The sequence below is a fragment of the Aotus nancymaae genome, unplaced genomic scaffold (assembly GCF_030222135.1).
Source record: "Aotus nancymaae isolate 86718 unplaced genomic scaffold, 86718_ANA_hifiasm-v0.15.2.pri h1tg000057l, whole genome shotgun sequence".
Taxonomy (NCBI): domain Eukaryota; kingdom Metazoa; phylum Chordata; class Mammalia; order Primates; family Aotidae; genus Aotus; species Aotus nancymaae.
This window is the reverse complement of record NW_026988471.1, coordinates 8340230-8356279: the sequence shown is the minus strand read 5'-3', so window position 1 is coordinate 8356279 and position 16050 is coordinate 8340230. Positions and strand designations below refer to the sequence as shown.

Below are 16050 nucleotides of genomic sequence, written 5' to 3'. Positions count from 1 at the left end.
TCATCCCTGTTTGGACAAATTCCCAGGATCCTGGTTTTGTTCTGACTGATGAGACTAGTGTCTTGTCCCCTGTGGACAGATTTCCAGGCTTCAGATCCTCCAGCGAGCCCATGCCTCCTGGACCTGCCTCCAGGGCCGTCCTGGACTCACAGTCCCACCCCACTGCTCCATGCTGGTGATGTATTCCTCGCGCGTCCCATTAGTCCCGTGCACAGAGCTGGTTGCTCTTGCCCTTTATGACTTTGAACACAACTGTGAATCTGTGCTTATTATTCAGGTCTTTCCTACTAAACCGTCTGCTTCCTGAGAACAAGGGCTAATATCAATTCTCTTTTCTTCACTGTTGATTTCTTAGGGCAGAGCACAACAGACATTTGTTGAATGATTGAATGGATAACCACGAGTACATGAATGTACGTACACCCTTATTTTCTAAAAAGTAATGTTAGGCAGCTTCCTTGCACATCTATTATTTTCCTTGATTGTTGGACAACCAAGGGTTAGAATTCTTTAAAGACAAGAGAAGAGGGGCCCAGAGTGTTCATGAGTCCACAGGCCTAAGGCTACACAGCGTGGACTGTTCATTGTAACCCCTGCAGGCAAGTCTTGGGGGCGGGCAGACACACACACACACACACAAATACACATATCACATACACACGCATATACACATACATACACATGCACACATACATATACAGACACACATACATACATATAGACACACATAAACCCATATGCATACACACATACACATATACACATACACATCCACATATACATACAGACATACACACACACACACACACACGTGCACGTGGAGAGGATGGAATGGGCCAAGCATGTGTGCAGGCCACTGTACTAACCATAGCTGCAGTCCTGACCCTCCCCAGGGCGCTGGAAGACGCTTGTGGAGCAGGAAGCCGTGCTTGACATTCCTGCCATTTCGGTGTCCACAAACCATGGTGACCACGTGATCACAGTCCCAGAACAGTGCCTGGGGCTGCCGGACAGGCTGAAGTCTTGCTGGGGAAGTTTCTGAGCAATTGGAGGGGGGCCCTGCCAATTCCACAGCCTCCCTGGGGGCTTCCAGGTTCCCCCTGCTGCCCTGCCACCCGGTCCCCACTGAGTCAGCCAGACCTTCCCTCTGATCACCAAAAGGCCATTTTCCATGTCTGCATCTCACACCACTGTGCAGGTAGAACCTTATTCTTTGGGGTTAATGGGAAAGTCCATGTGGCTTAAGTTGCTCTCTCTGTCCTGCTTGCCCTCTGTGAAGGGGGCATGGGTGGTCTTTAACTCCTGGCATTCAGGCTCCTGCTGCCACCCCTGAGCCCCTGCCCCCACCCCTGCCACTGCACCCTGCCCTCCTGCTCTACGCCTGGCTGGGAAGCCGGGGAAGCTGGGGGGAGCCAGCGGAGCCGGGGCGGGGGAGGGGTGCCGGCCTGACCGGTCTGCCTTCCCACGGCCCTGCGGCTTCCCATGGCCCTGCGGCTATGCGGGCCCCCTTGGGCAGGCCACTGAGTGGAACTCCACAGGAGAGATGCAGGCCCAGGAGGGAGCGATGGCTCTGATGGGACCCCTGCTGAAGGAGACCACTTTGGGGCTGGGTACTGTCTGCCTTTGCCACCAAGGGAAACCCTGCCTCCCTGTGGGCCCAGCTGATTCATCAGTGTGCGGAGGCCCTGGCCCAGACACCCCCGATCCCCTCCCTTGGCGATGCTAACAGGATTCGCCCGTTCAGGAAATGGGGGGACCAGCAGGGTGTCTGTCCTGCCCGCCACACATCTGTGCCCCCACTTCCTACTGAGTTCCTTTTCCTCTTCTCCCTGACTTCAGAGGTCACTCTCTAGGGATCTGACCCTGAGGCCGGGGCATCCTTTCTCTATCATCTTGCAGAGTTACTCGCACTGTGAGGGTGGGCCCTGTGCAACCCGCAAGCAGGCCCTGGGGTGGGTCTGAGGCCCTGGTCAGGCCTCCTCTGGGGCTGGCTGGGTCCCTCAGACCCCTCTGGATGCGGTGGGCCTACTTAGGAGATGCATACCCCACTCCCCCATCAACCACCTCCTCTTTTTGGCCCCGAGAGCTTCTCCACAGGGTGGGGGCAGCAGAGGCCATGCATTTCCCGGGCTCAGTGCACTGTGGGCTTTTTGGAGACTGTTTGTGTTTCGCTTCCTGGCAGTTCTGCCAAGCGCCCTCCAGCCTCCAGAGCAGCGGGGCAGGTTCAGCTGAGGATTCTGAGCACTGCTGCCACCCTCCCCAGAATATCAAGCAGGTCTGGGCAGCACTTCCTGGTTTCTCAGCCGTCAGCCCCACCGGGGTGGGGTGGTGGCAGGGTGGTAGCAGGGGTGTCGGCAAGGGTGGTATGTGTGTGTGTGTGTATGTGGAGGGGCCAGGGGCACTGGCACTTCCTAAACCCAAACCCAGACCACGCCAGGGCAGCATCAGGGCCACAGGCTGGGACTGGATTCTGGCCACCTGCATGGTTTCAGCCTGCAGGGTTTAAAAAGGCATGAATGACAAGAAGAACAAACAGAAGTGTTCACTCTCAGGAAATGGGCAGTGCCACCTCTGCGGACCCTCGTCTCCACGCAGCAGAGCCCCAGGGAGAGCTGTGCACGCTGCACTGTCACCTGCCAGCACCAGCATCCTCCTGCCCCAGCTCCCCTCTCTGCAGAGAAGGATATCCAAGTCCCCAAAGCAGCGCAGCTCCCCGACGTTTCCCAACGTAGCTTTAGGATCTGTGCCAAGTCTTCATCCCACTCTTCAATGTACCCATGCTCGCTGTTCTGTAGAAGGAATGTTTTCAGTCACTGACCAGTGAATGTACTGGTTTCACCTCAAATCTTTGAGTGAAGCTAACCCCTCAGGAAGATACACATCCACTCTCTGGCCCAGCTCCCCGGATCCGCAGGGCACACAGGTACCCTCCTTTGAGAAGCAAGAAAAGAACATATAGTATTATTTTCTTGAGAAGTGTCAAGAATCACCATATTCCACCTACTTCTGCGGGTATCATTATTCATACCCACTTACTGTGCAAATCTGTACACATCACCAAGTCTCCCATGCGTCATTTTCTCTTGCTGTGGAGGGACTCTGGACCACTGGTTTTCAATGTACAGCTGAAGGTGGGGAGCATGAGTGTGAACTCTCCCATGAGGGTGGGCCTGCTTTCAGCAAATATTATTTACGTACACACCAGAGCAGGAATGAGAGACTTTAGGGAGATAGGTTAAGGGTTTGAACTACATGCTCCTTAAGGGGTCCTCCAACTCTCACGAGGAGGACTTTAGGGTCACAGAGAGTTACCAAGAGTGAGGGGTCAGGAGCCCCGGGCTGCGGGGTAACCGTGTGCTTCTGCAGCTCCACGGCAGGAACCCAGCTTCCCGTCGGGAGGGAGCCAGCAGACCCTTGGTCGCTTGAGCTGCTCTAGTTCTGAGATCCTGCTCCGGCACTGCGTAGCTCCCAAAGCCACCGATCCACGTGGTGGGTGTGCAGAGTTCCAGCCAAGGTCTTAGTGCTCAGTAAATGTTTGGTCAACCTGAACCTGAATCCAGTAGTCAAGTGACCCTGTTGGGCATGAGGCGGGAAGAAGGGCTGGGTTTCGTCTGAATGACTACTCGCGGCATTTGCAGAGTCACTGCTGGGAAGTCGGGTCCACCAAGGGCAGGTGGCGGGCACATGACAGTTTGTGTGGGCAGACGTGGGGACATGAGGTCCTGGCACATTGGCTCATGTGGCAGGGTGCAGAGGGCCAGGCGGATATGGGGAAGAGGAGGCTGGAGGGGGCGGGGGCAGGAGCCGGGCAGTGGAGGCCTGGTGCTCATGTGCTTGGAGTTTGAGGCTCATCCTGAACGTTCTGAGATGCCAGTGGGAAATTTGAAGTGGAGAAATTTTATGGCTGGATTTTAGTTCAGGATGAGCCCCTGGCTCAGTTTGGAGAGAATGAATCAGCGGGAAGGAACACCAGGGGCAGGAAGCCAGCTACGAAGGCATTGCAGCAGCACAGGTGAGAGACAGTGGGGGCTTCAAGGTAACCCGGGCTTTTGTCTTATAGGAAAAGAGGCCCCAGAGTGGGTGTTAACGGTCAACACCCAGGACTGGTGCAATACATCTCTTTGATATTATTCGGTTCCTTCCCTCCCTCCCTCCCACCCTCCCTGCCTGCCTGCCTTCCTTCTTTCCTTCCTTCCTTTTTCTTTTTTGAGACAAGGTCTCACTCTGTCACTAGGCTGGAGTGCACTGTGATCACAGCTCACTGCAGTCTTGAACTCCTAGGCTCAAGCGGTCCTCCTGTCTCAGCCTCCTGAGTAACTGGGACTACAGGCTGGTGCTACCATGCCTACCTAATAGTATTATTTCTCTAATTGATACAACATTTTTTTTTATGAGAAAGGATGGTGGGGTTATTGTTTTTAATTTTTAAAATCTTGGAAGTGTGCTAGTTCCCCTCCCTCTTAGGTGGAGAAGAAAGTCGTGAATACCAGGGCTATAAGCTCCGTTCTCTAGCCACGACAAGCCAGGGACAAACTGCTGTGTCCCTCAGGGATTATATCACAGTCCAGAGTTAAAATTTAACTTATCAGTAGTAGCTGCAAGGCTAGCTCTCAGTTTCCCCAGCCAAGATCTCCTGATTTGTCTCATTCCTGGGAGTACCTGGGGCTTAACACATTCTCCCATGGAAGTTCAAGAGAACTGCAAGATTCAGGTCCATGGGGGCAGCACACTTCTCAAACCAGAAGTAATACGAGGCAAAGACCTCAGAGCCTGGGACCCCTGGCAACCTCACCTTAGAGCTCAAGAGGTAGACTGAGACTCGGCTCTGCGAAGGCAGGGACCTTCCCACAGTCACGGTGCATCTCCAACACCCAACACGGTGCCCGGGGGTGATGAGCACTTACAGATAATGGCCAGATGAATGAATGAATAAACAACTTGCCTGGAAAATCAATCAACATAATTCATATCCACAGACAAAAGGAAAAAACTCTATGATCATCTCAATAAATGCAGGAAAAGTACATGACAAAATTCAGCTTCCATTTATGACAAAAACTCTCAGCCAAATAGGAATTGAAAGAACTTGTTCGACCTTGAGCTATTGTACTAATATCAGACATCATTATTACCAAATATTCAATTCAGCAGGCAGATGTGATAATTTTAAAATGTGTGTGCTTCTTAATAACATAGCTTCAAATATATGATGCAAACATGGACAGACTGTAAAGGGAAATAAACAAATTCATAATCATGGTAGGAAAATGTAACAAGTCCTTCAGTAAACAGTAGAATAAATAGGTGAACATCAGAACAAATATAGGTGATATGAAAAATACATTTAACAAACTTGATCTAGATGACATAGAATGTTGAACCCTAACAGCTGCAGAATACTCATTGATTTCAAGTGCATACGGATCTTTCTATAAAATGTAATCACGTACTGAGTCATAAAACAAGTATTTTAAAATGTTGAAGAATGTAAATCACTCAGACTATATTCTTTCATTATCAAGCTAGAAAATAACAACAAAAAGATGACTGTAAAATCCCAATGTGTTTGGAGATTTAAAAATACACTTCTAAACAAACAAGTCAGAGGTAAAATGACAATGGAAATTAGAATGTATTTTGAACTGAATTAAAATGTAAATATAATTTGTGAGGTGTAACTGAACTTATGCTTACAGGGAGATACATTGAAAAAAATTCTAAAAATAAATAATCTAAGAAGTTAGAGGCTGGACATTGTGGCTCATGCCTGTAATCCCAGCACTTTGGGAGGCTGAGGCAGGCACATCACTTGAGGTCAGGCATTACAGACCAGCCTGGCCAACATGGTGAACCTGTCTCTACTAAAAATACAAAAAATTAGCCAGGCGTGGTGGCGGGCATCTGTAATCCCAGCTACTCAAGAGGCTAAGACACGAGAATCGCTTGAACCCGGGAGGCGGAGGTTGTAGTGAGCTGAGATCATGCCACTACACTCCCATCTAAAAAAAAGTGAATTTAGCAAAGTTATGGGAAACAGCCAATTAACAAAAATCAGTTGAATAAAACTACAATTATAAATAATATTTTAAAAGATAAAACTTAAACATCAAATCTAACAAAACAAATAATTTTGTTAGATTTCAATCTAACAAACATCTTTAAGAATTATATGCTGAAAATGACAAAACATTATTAAAAACATAAAAAAAGGCCTGCATGGTGGCTCATGCCTGTGATCCCAGCACTTTGGGAGGCCAAGGCGGGCGGATCACTTGAGGTCAGGAATTCGAGACCAGACTGGCCGACATGGGGAAACCCTGTCTCTACTAAAAATACAAAAATTAGCTGGACGTGGCAGTGAATGCCTGTAATCCTAGCTACTTGGGGGTTCTGAGGGACGAGAATCTCTTGAACCCAGGAGGTGGAGGTTGTAGTGAGCTGAGATAGTGCCACTGCACTCCAGCCTGGGCAACAGAGTAAGACTCTGTCTCTAAATAAGTAGATAATAAAAATGTAAGAGAAGACCTAAACAGATAGAGAGATGTTTGTGGACTAAAACTTCAATTATCTCAAGAGGTCAGTTCTCAAATTGATCTATTCCAGTGCAATGCAATCTTAATAAAAATCCAGTTGGTATTTTGCAAAAATTGAAAGGCTGGTTCTAAAAGTTATATGATAATGCAAAAGGGCTCAAATAACCAAGCAATTTTTGAAGAAGAGCAAAATTGAAAGGATTTCTCAACTGGATACCAAGACTTTGGAAAGATTTCCGGGTGGTATTGACACAGAAGAGGCAAATAGATGATCAGAACAGAGCAGGATGTCCGGAAGACCACACATACAGGCACACTTGATTAGTGACAAAAGCGCCATAGCAGAGCAGTGGGGACAGGATGGCTTTTCAACAAATGGCAATGGAGAAAATACAGCGAAACTTGGTCACTACCTTACACCACACATAAGGATCAATTCCTTAAGTGGAAGAAGCCGGACACGAAAGGCCATATTTTGTATGATTCTCACTTGCACGAAAGCTCAAAAATTGGCAAAACCAAGATGTGGTGTTAGAAGTCAGGACAATGGTTACCTTTGGGGAGGAGTGATGGGTAGTTGTTGAAAGGACCATGAGCACAGCTTCTGGGGTTACATGAGTGGTTACATGAGTGTATTCACTTTGTAACAAGTCACCAAACTGTACACTTAAGGTATGCACATTTTTTCTGTATACATGTTATATTTTAATTTAAAGTTAAAATTTTTGACCTTGCCATTTATAGCTTCATAATGGTGGACAAATTATATAATTTTTCTAGGCCTTTTTTTTTTTTTTTTGGTAGAATGGGGATTATAATAGTCTCTACTTTGTAGGATGTGAGAGTTAAATATGTTTCATAAGTAAGCACTTTGTTCAGTGACTGGCCCATACTAGAGGCTTGATAAATGTTCCATGTTATTAGGTGCTAAGGTCATTTAGATAGTGGCAGAACTGGGATTAAAATTAATCCAGACAAGATACGTTTTCTGTCACATATCCTATGTCACAGGGCTGCTTATTAGCTGGGCTTGAACGGAATGCTGGATTTAAATAGCATTTGCTGTGAGTTATCATAGATAGTCTTCACTCTCAATATTTTGCAAAAGATCAAGGGTATTAGCTCCTCCCAATTCTCAATTCCTATGAGTATACTTCGGAATCCCAAGTAGGTTAGTGTACCTACCCCCATTAAAGACGAAAATACACTCTAAATAGTCCAATCACCACATCAGAAAACTGTTTAGAATTGTTGGCTCCATCAAGGCCCCAAGAGGGAGAAGGACATGCAGCTGACCTGGGGCCTGTGGCCAGGGTTGCCCAGCCACTAATCACCTATCAAATTACTGCGTTTATAGAACAGCGTTGTGTGGCATGGCTCCCTTGAATCAGATTGTAACCAAGACCTCATTAAGCCGAACAAAGAACAAAAAATTAAAGGATACATTCGTTCCCAAAAGGAATATTTGGAAAAGTATTCAAAGATGAAGCTGCTGAAAAAAGAGCCATGTGTCTTGTTAATTAGCACATCAACAGGCTTCTGTCCCGTGGATTTGATCACGGTGAATGTCCTTTTGGATGTGAATCAGCAGTTCTCGAATCTTAATGAAACCAGTCAGCAAGAGTTAATCACAGCTGGTTCCTGAGTGCATCTGTAACTAAAATATCCAGCCAAAAGAGAATGTCTGAAAAAAATGGACAGTTTATCACCACACAGCCTTTTAAAAAAATGATCATTTTTAAGAGTGTGAGTTATATTTTATGGTAGAAAATTTTGAAGGCAAACTGGAAATGTATAAGCATGGTATGATGGCAACCACGTGGAAATGTTCACACACGGCGGAATACCGAAGACATATACAACGGGGAAAATCGCTGTGGTATTAGAATAGTGAGGTTACGACTACTGACTAAAATTTTACTTTAATGTTATTATGTTGTTTGTATTTATTTACTCACCTATTTACAGGGTCTCTGTCTATCACCCAGGTTGGAATGCAGTGGTACAATCTCAGCTCACTGCAACCTCTGCCTCCTGGGCTCAAGCGATTCCCTGACCTCAGCCTCCCAAGTAGCTGGGACCACAGGCGCATGCCACTATGCCTGGCTAATTTTTGTATTTCTGCAAAAACAAGGTTTCACCATGTTGCCCAGGCTTGTCTCAAACTCCTGGGCTCAAGTGATCTGTGCCCCCTTGGCCTCCCAAAGTTCTGGGTTTACAGGCATGAGCCACTGTGCCTGGCCAAATGTTATTATTTTTTGTTTTGTTTCAAAAGAAAACAATCTTTAGAGGGGCCCTGGTTTCTTGTTCATCTCTGATGTACATCTTACTGTCCCATACTGAGTCACTTCCAGCATGATTAGCTGATTAGATAACACAGCTAATATTTATGCAGACATTGTAGTTAAAATCTAAGGTCAGTGAGTTGAAAGGTGAATCTTCTGGATAAGTTGTTCACATTTTTATTTATTTTAATTTCTACTCCACCTCCATTGTAAGAGGATATAGAGTCTGGAGAATTTTCTAATATGGATAGTTAATTCTTTTCGTATTAACAGTAACTATGTGCACCTGACTTTTAAGTATATCCACAGTTGTAAAGTCTACTTTATTTAATGTGGGATTGTTAGTTTTACCTAAAATAAGTAAGGCTTTTAAACATGGATATACTGTAGCATAGCCAGAAATAGAACTAAAATTAGATTCTCTTGTAGAGAACCTAATAGTTAAGAAGAAAAAGAAGGGGTGGAAAGGCATAGGCCTCCTTCCAAAAGCCTCGTTACCCAGAGGAAGGAGCTTTTTAGCTGCACCTGACATCGTAAGGGATAAAACATTTGAACTCCTGGATATTTTTGAACAAAATACTGAGTTTACTTTTATTTTTCTCTCATATCCTAGTTAGAGTTCATTCTGAATTTTTACTCAACATATTTACTGAAATATGGATGTCATGTCACTGTGGTGAGTTCTCACACATTAGAAGTTCATTCATTCCCTTAGCTGGGTAACCAATCCCAGGGAGTGAAATTGCATAATGCAATGCCTAGCATTTCGTTGTTATCCACGTAGCCTGAAATCTCTTGTTGGTCAGGAGGAGGAATAGAATATAGCTACAGCTGTGGTCAGTACACTTCCGTGCATTTTGTCTCAACGACTGTTGGATTGCTTGAGCCCAGGAGTTTGAGACCAGCCTGGGCATCATAGTGAGACCCCATCTCTACAAAAAATAAGTTTAAAAAAGCTATCCAGGTGCAGTAGCTCATGCCTGTAGGCCCAGCTACTTGGGAGGCTGGGCTGGGAGGATTGCTTGGGTCTGCGAGGTGGAGGCTGCAGTGAGCCACGATTGTGCCACTGCACTTCTGCCTGGGCAACAGAGCAAGAACCTGTCTTAAAAAAAAAAGTTTCATTCAAATGAACTGGACCCATCTAGATCTCAAACATATTCTGCAGGGCCCTGTTTATAAACAACTTGATTAAAGATGTGTTATAAGATTTATGGGCCATATAACTTTTAGTGATTTATCAACAAAGATTTAGAATCATTGGTAGAAAAGAGGGGCTTGTCTTTGTGAATCCTGCAGTTAGGGCATATGAAGAGCTGTTGTAGTGTCTGGGCACTGTCTCTTCCCACTCAGGTCCAGGAACCATCGTGTCACGTTCTTTATTGCCAGATGTGCCTTGGCTGGCTAGTTTCACGTCTCATCATGAGGAAAAAGTAGCAACACTGTTATTGCTCTCAACACTATGGCTCTTCGGGACCTGTTAGTATTGAAACTATAAATCAACTTGCCTCTGGAGTTCCCTGATGTCATTTGTTTCATGCTCAGTGCATCATTACTAGGACACCGAATCCTCCATCATGGCCCTGGTGAATACTGGCTTCCGATGGCTCCCTAAAGGCTGTCACCGTAATTCGTTTATGATGACCACAAATGCAAGTCTCACCCAGAGTGTGCAGGAAAATGTTTTCCGGTTATCTTAAATTTACTGTCTAAGATTTTATGGTGCAATACATTTTGCAGCCATGTCTTCTGTTGATCACCTTACGCCATGACTGCTGCATTCCTAGAATGTGGTCTTTTCAATGCTGACCTCACCCTTTCCTTTCACAAGCCATCACTAGTGGGGAGGCTAGGCAAGGGGCAAAGAATGATTCTATTCACCCGAAGAAGATCTATTCTTCATCTGGCATAGCTTAAGATCAACCTATGAAAACAAAATGTCACCACATGATCAGAGGCAGGAGAGGACATCATTCTGAAAATGGAGGCAAAAGAGGAAATGGATCAGAAGGACTGCTGACAGTGTGGAGCAAAGGCTGTGAAAACCCTTGGAAGAGACAGGTGCTGTTCTCCCTAGAGGACTGCCCTACATGTGGCAAGACCTGCAGAAAGGATGGAGTGTCTGCCCTGGCTGCCAGCCACAGCAGGTGTGCAGGTAAAGAACACCACCACCTGCTGCCATCCTTGCTGCTGTGGACCAGAGGCCAACAGATTCTATGCATTTGGAACATAGAAAGGCATGAGCCAACCCATGGGCATACCAATGTGGTTCAAGCACAAAGGCCTGCCATGTGCTTAGTAGTTCAGAGACTTGAACTTGTCCTATGTCCAATGCAAGTGTGAATCAATCAAATTGACACAGCACCATTCTGGTCACCCATCTCAGGATCCCATGAAACACTGTGCTGACCAGTTAGAACTGTCTACTTGTTGTGCTGTTGTCCTAGAACTTGGGCCCAGGGGGACACCTTTGAAATGAGTCTTGGAGCTCCACAGAGCATCTGGTCAACCTCACATTCAGGCTGGAGGGTGGAAGAGCAATTTGAAGGGAAGAAATGAGGACAGGGTCCACACTATTCCTGGTCCAGGCTTGGGGCATTCTTCTTGGTTAGTTCTGACTATCCCAATCAGTCCCAGGCACTGGGGGGACCGAAAACTTTAAGGAAGATGCTGCAAAGCATGGATCCCGTAAAGGCTCACACGGGGGCTCCGTTTGGCCACATCTAAGTGCAATACTTGCTGCAGCTGCCTTGTAACTGGGCTCCCAACCCACATATGTGTGTATTGTTACCAAACATTGGATATTTGTGAACAGTGTTCCCTCTGCCTGATAGCCCTTCCCGCCATCCCAGCCTTTACCCAGACAACTGTTACCATGATTTCAGATCCAGCTCAGGCATCACTGTCTTCACCAAGCCTCCCCTAAGCCTGGGTGAGCCGCCTACTCCTCTACGCTTTCCTTTGTCACAGCACTCAGACCAGCACGTGGTATCGTAATAGTGTCTGTGTCTGTTTTCCCAAGTAATTGGTGATCTCAAGGTCAGAGATTATTTCTTTTCATCTTGTATTTTTAGACCCCTGCAGAGTAATGGATACATCATTGGTGTTCGATGCCTGCTGAATAATAAGCGACTAAAGGAATGTGTGAAGGGCATGAAACTCTTTAGTAATAATTATAAGGGTATTTGCACAGACCCATTATCATTTTTAAACATCTAATTTGAAATGTTTCTTCCCCAGCAAACATGATGTTCCTTTCAGCTCTCATTATCCCTACTTGAATTGTCCTGGGTTTGGGAACTTAGCACTTAGGGCTACAGTCTCTTCCAGGGCTTTTTCCTAAACAGAATGTATATAACACTATCAGGACAGTGACTGCCATACTGTCAGTTGGCAACACATTGCTCATTATTGTTGGGAGACTGGAATTTTAATTCTGGTTATAGTGGGCTATTTTTCAGCCCAAACACTCCTAATAAAAACAACTAAAAATGCTAGGTAAATTATTATTGGCACCATTTTTTTTTAAACCCAGTACATAACAAAGCAGGCAACATGTGTGAGGAAAAACAGACAACAGAAACAAATCTGGGAACACTTTTAGATGTTGAAATTATCAAACATGGACTATAAAATAACTGTGCTTACTGTAGTGGGTTGAGACATTGCCCATCACCTGTGGAAGTCTGGCCTGCAGACCCTGGCTCAACGACGGAAGAATGAATGCACTCTCACACCACTACAGTGATCCAAGTGGGCTGGGGATGGCCATTGGCTTTTTTTCAGAGGGTGAAATGCAACCAATCGACCAAAACCCTCTGTCCGTCCACACATTTATTTTGTCAAGATTTTACAAGAGGTTCTAAGTTGACACACTTGTGGATAATTAACATGGTTAAAAGAGTGGTTATATGAATAATAAAAGCTTCCGGTTCTGGGCCCAGAATAAACACTATTAACAGGTAATTGCCCTCTGACCTCCCCCTGAGAGGACCATCCAGCACAAAGTTTACATGAGTAAACAGAGTAGAGACAAAGGGATGTGGGGTAAACAGACTTAAACTGGGAAAGCCTCTTATCATCCCTATCTTCTTCCTCACTTAATGGACTGGCCTGCCACATTCAGCCTGCCTCAATAAAACCTTTTGGCCTTCCAAAAGGTTTGAGACTAATCTATAACTTTTCCTAATATATCTTTAATATTTTGCCATTCACCCTGAGTGAATATTAACAGTGGTTTGAATCATGGTTCCTCAAAGATGTCCACATCCTAGTCTCTGGAACCTGTGAAAATGTTACTTTATATGGTAAAAGGAACTTTGTGGATATGGCAAAAGTAATAATTTTGAGATTGGGGAGATTATTCTGGATTATCCAAGTGGGCCTAATGTAATCACAAGGATTCTATAAGAGGGAAGCAAGAGGATCAGTGTCAGAGAAAAAAAAATGTAAGCATGTAAGCAAAAGTCAGAGAGGAGAAAAGAGCTTACACTTCTGACTTTTAAAATGGAGTCACAAGCATTGGCATGTATTTGGCTTCAGGAAGTTATAAAAGGAAAGAAAATGGATTCTCCCCTAGACCCTCCAGAAGAAAGCAAGGTCTTCAATACTTTGATTTTAGCCCAGTGAAACTGGTTTCAAAATCCTGACCTCCAGAACTTTAAGATAATAAATTTGTGTTGTTTTAAGCCACTAAGTTTGTAGTCACTTGTTATAGGAGTAATAGGAAACTAATACATTGGTTATGTTTAAAAAAGTAAAGATTAGCTTAAAGATATCTTTGAAAAGATAAAACTACAATTAGATTTTTAAAAATAACTAAATAGTACATCTAGAGATTAAAAACACTATAGCTGACATTTAAAACTCAGTGGCTGGGTTCAATAGCTAATTCAACACAGCCGAAGAGAGAATTGATGACCTGGAAGTTAAATCGGAAGTCCAGGATGCAGCAAAGAGAAACAAAAAGATATGCAATAAGTTAGAGAGCCTAAAGTGATAAAGTCTAATTTAAATTTAATCAGAGTCAGGAAGGAAAAGAGTGGATAGAAAATATCTCAAGAGGTATTGGTGCCTTTCTCACTTTCCTCCAACTTGGTTGCTGCTCTTGGTTGAGGGCCATCTGACACCTAGGCAGGAGGATGGTAGCCACAAAGAAGATGAAAAAGTCACTGGAGTTAATCAACTCGATGAAAAGTAGAAAGTACATGCTGGGGTACAAGCAGATTCTGAAGTCGATCAGACAAGGCAAAGTGAACTTGGTCATCCTTTCTAACAACTTCCCAGCTTTGAGGAAATCCAAAATAGAATGCTATGAAATGTCGGCCAAGACTGGTGTCCATCACTACAGTGACAATAACATTGAATTGGGCACACCATGAGGAAAATACTACAGAATATGCACACTGGCTCTCATTGATCCAGGTGATTCTGATAATATTAGAAGCATGCCAGAATAGACTGGTGAGAAGCATACTATGCAAAATTTTCTTTAATAAAACTTGCCAGAGCTTGTTTTAAAAACATTTTTTAAAAGAGGTATTGGCTGAAATTTTCTACTGCTGATGAACAACATCAATGAGTAGATTTAAGAATCCCAATTACTCCTGGATATTTGGGGTGGCTTTATAGCGGCAATATAGCATGGTGGTCTAGAACAAAGATTTTTAAAGTTTGTAAGCACTATTGAATTCCAGTTTTGCCACTTATTAGCTACATAATTTTGGGCAAGTAAATTGACCTCTCTGAGCCTCCATCTCCTGATATATTAAAATAGGGATAGTATCTGATTTATTGGTTGGTTATGAGGAATAAATATGTATAAATGTGATTAGCATAGTAATAGGTCCAAAGTAATATGCAGTGCATAATTCTGATATTTTCAGTAGTGTTTTAAGTATATTTTCTCATGATGAATTGAAGTCTGCTTCCTGATAATTTTTATTCATTCACCTCTTATTTTTTTTTTAGACAGGGTCTCTCTCTGTCTCCCAGGCTGAAGTGCAGTGGCATGATTTTGGCTCACTGCAACCACCACCTCCCAGGCTCAAGCAATCCTCCCACCTCAGCCTTCTGAGTATCTAGGACCACAGGCAGGCATCACCACACCTGGCAAATTTTTGTATTTTTTGTAGAGAAGGGGTTTTGCCATGTTGCCCAGGCTGGTCTTGAACTGGGCTCAATCGATCCTCCCACCTTGGCCTCCCAAAGTGCTGAGATTACAGGTGTGCACCACCATGCCTAGCCTCCACTCGTTCATCTCAATTCTGATTTCTGGAGAAGCACAGAACAGGTCTGCCTCCTAGTATATCTATGCATTCACTCTTTAACTTTTTAAAGCTCGGCAACTGCAGAGGGGCAGGGCCAGGTGAACATCAGGACTCCCTGACACTGGTCATGATAAGCCAGTATTTCATATAGTTGCAACGATTTTCTTGGCTGTGTGAAACCTCTCAAAGACTCCTGGGAGTCTCAGAATTCTAGCATATGAGAGCAGCAGTGGAGTATAAGAATCCAGCATGCATATTCTGCAGGTGAAGAATAGGAGGTACAGGGAGTGGAAGTGGCTTAGCTAGACTCAGCTGGTGGTTGAGTCATCCACTTGCCTCAGCCTCTGAAAGTGCTGGGGTTGCAGGCATGAGCCACCGTGCCGGGCCTCTGCTCTGTATTTAGAGTAGACTTTACATCTGCCTGGTCCACCGGACCATGATCAAGGATGTGGCAAATCTTCTCTTTGTAGCTTGATGATGGATTTTTTAAATTTGAAAATCCTTTCCTTTTAATTTCCAAAAGTCCTTTTATCATTTAACTGAATTCCTATAGTGCTTTTTTGTTAAGATGTTATTGGTTCTTTCAAGAATTCCCTTCCCATGGGAGTTGCTTTAAGTGGGCCTGGCGCTCATTCACTTGCTGATGTTTCTGACTCCGTGAGTCTCCATCTTTGAATTTGCCTGAGTTTCATCACTTCCTTTTATCAAATTCTCCTGCCTCTTTTTTTTGAGACAGAGTTTTGCTCTGTTGCCCAGGCTGGAGTTCAGTGGCGTAATCTCACTCACTGCAACCTCTACCTCCCAGATTCAAACAATTCTCCTGCCTCAGTCTCCTGAGCAGCTGGAACTACAGGCGCACACCACCACGCCCACACCACCAGGCCAGGCTACTTTTGTATTTTTAGTAGAGACAGGATTTCACCATGTTGCCCAGGCTGGTCTCGAGCTCCTGACCTCAAGTGATCT

General features: G+C 44.8%; 1 pseudogene; it reads left to right on the top strand.

Moving 5' to 3' along the window:
* The first annotated feature begins 13956 nt into the window (after positions 1 to 13956).
* On the top strand, positions 13957 to 14310 carry LOC105707758 (large ribosomal subunit protein eL30-like; annotated as a pseudogene).
* Positions 14311 to 16050: the final 1740 nt, after the last annotated feature.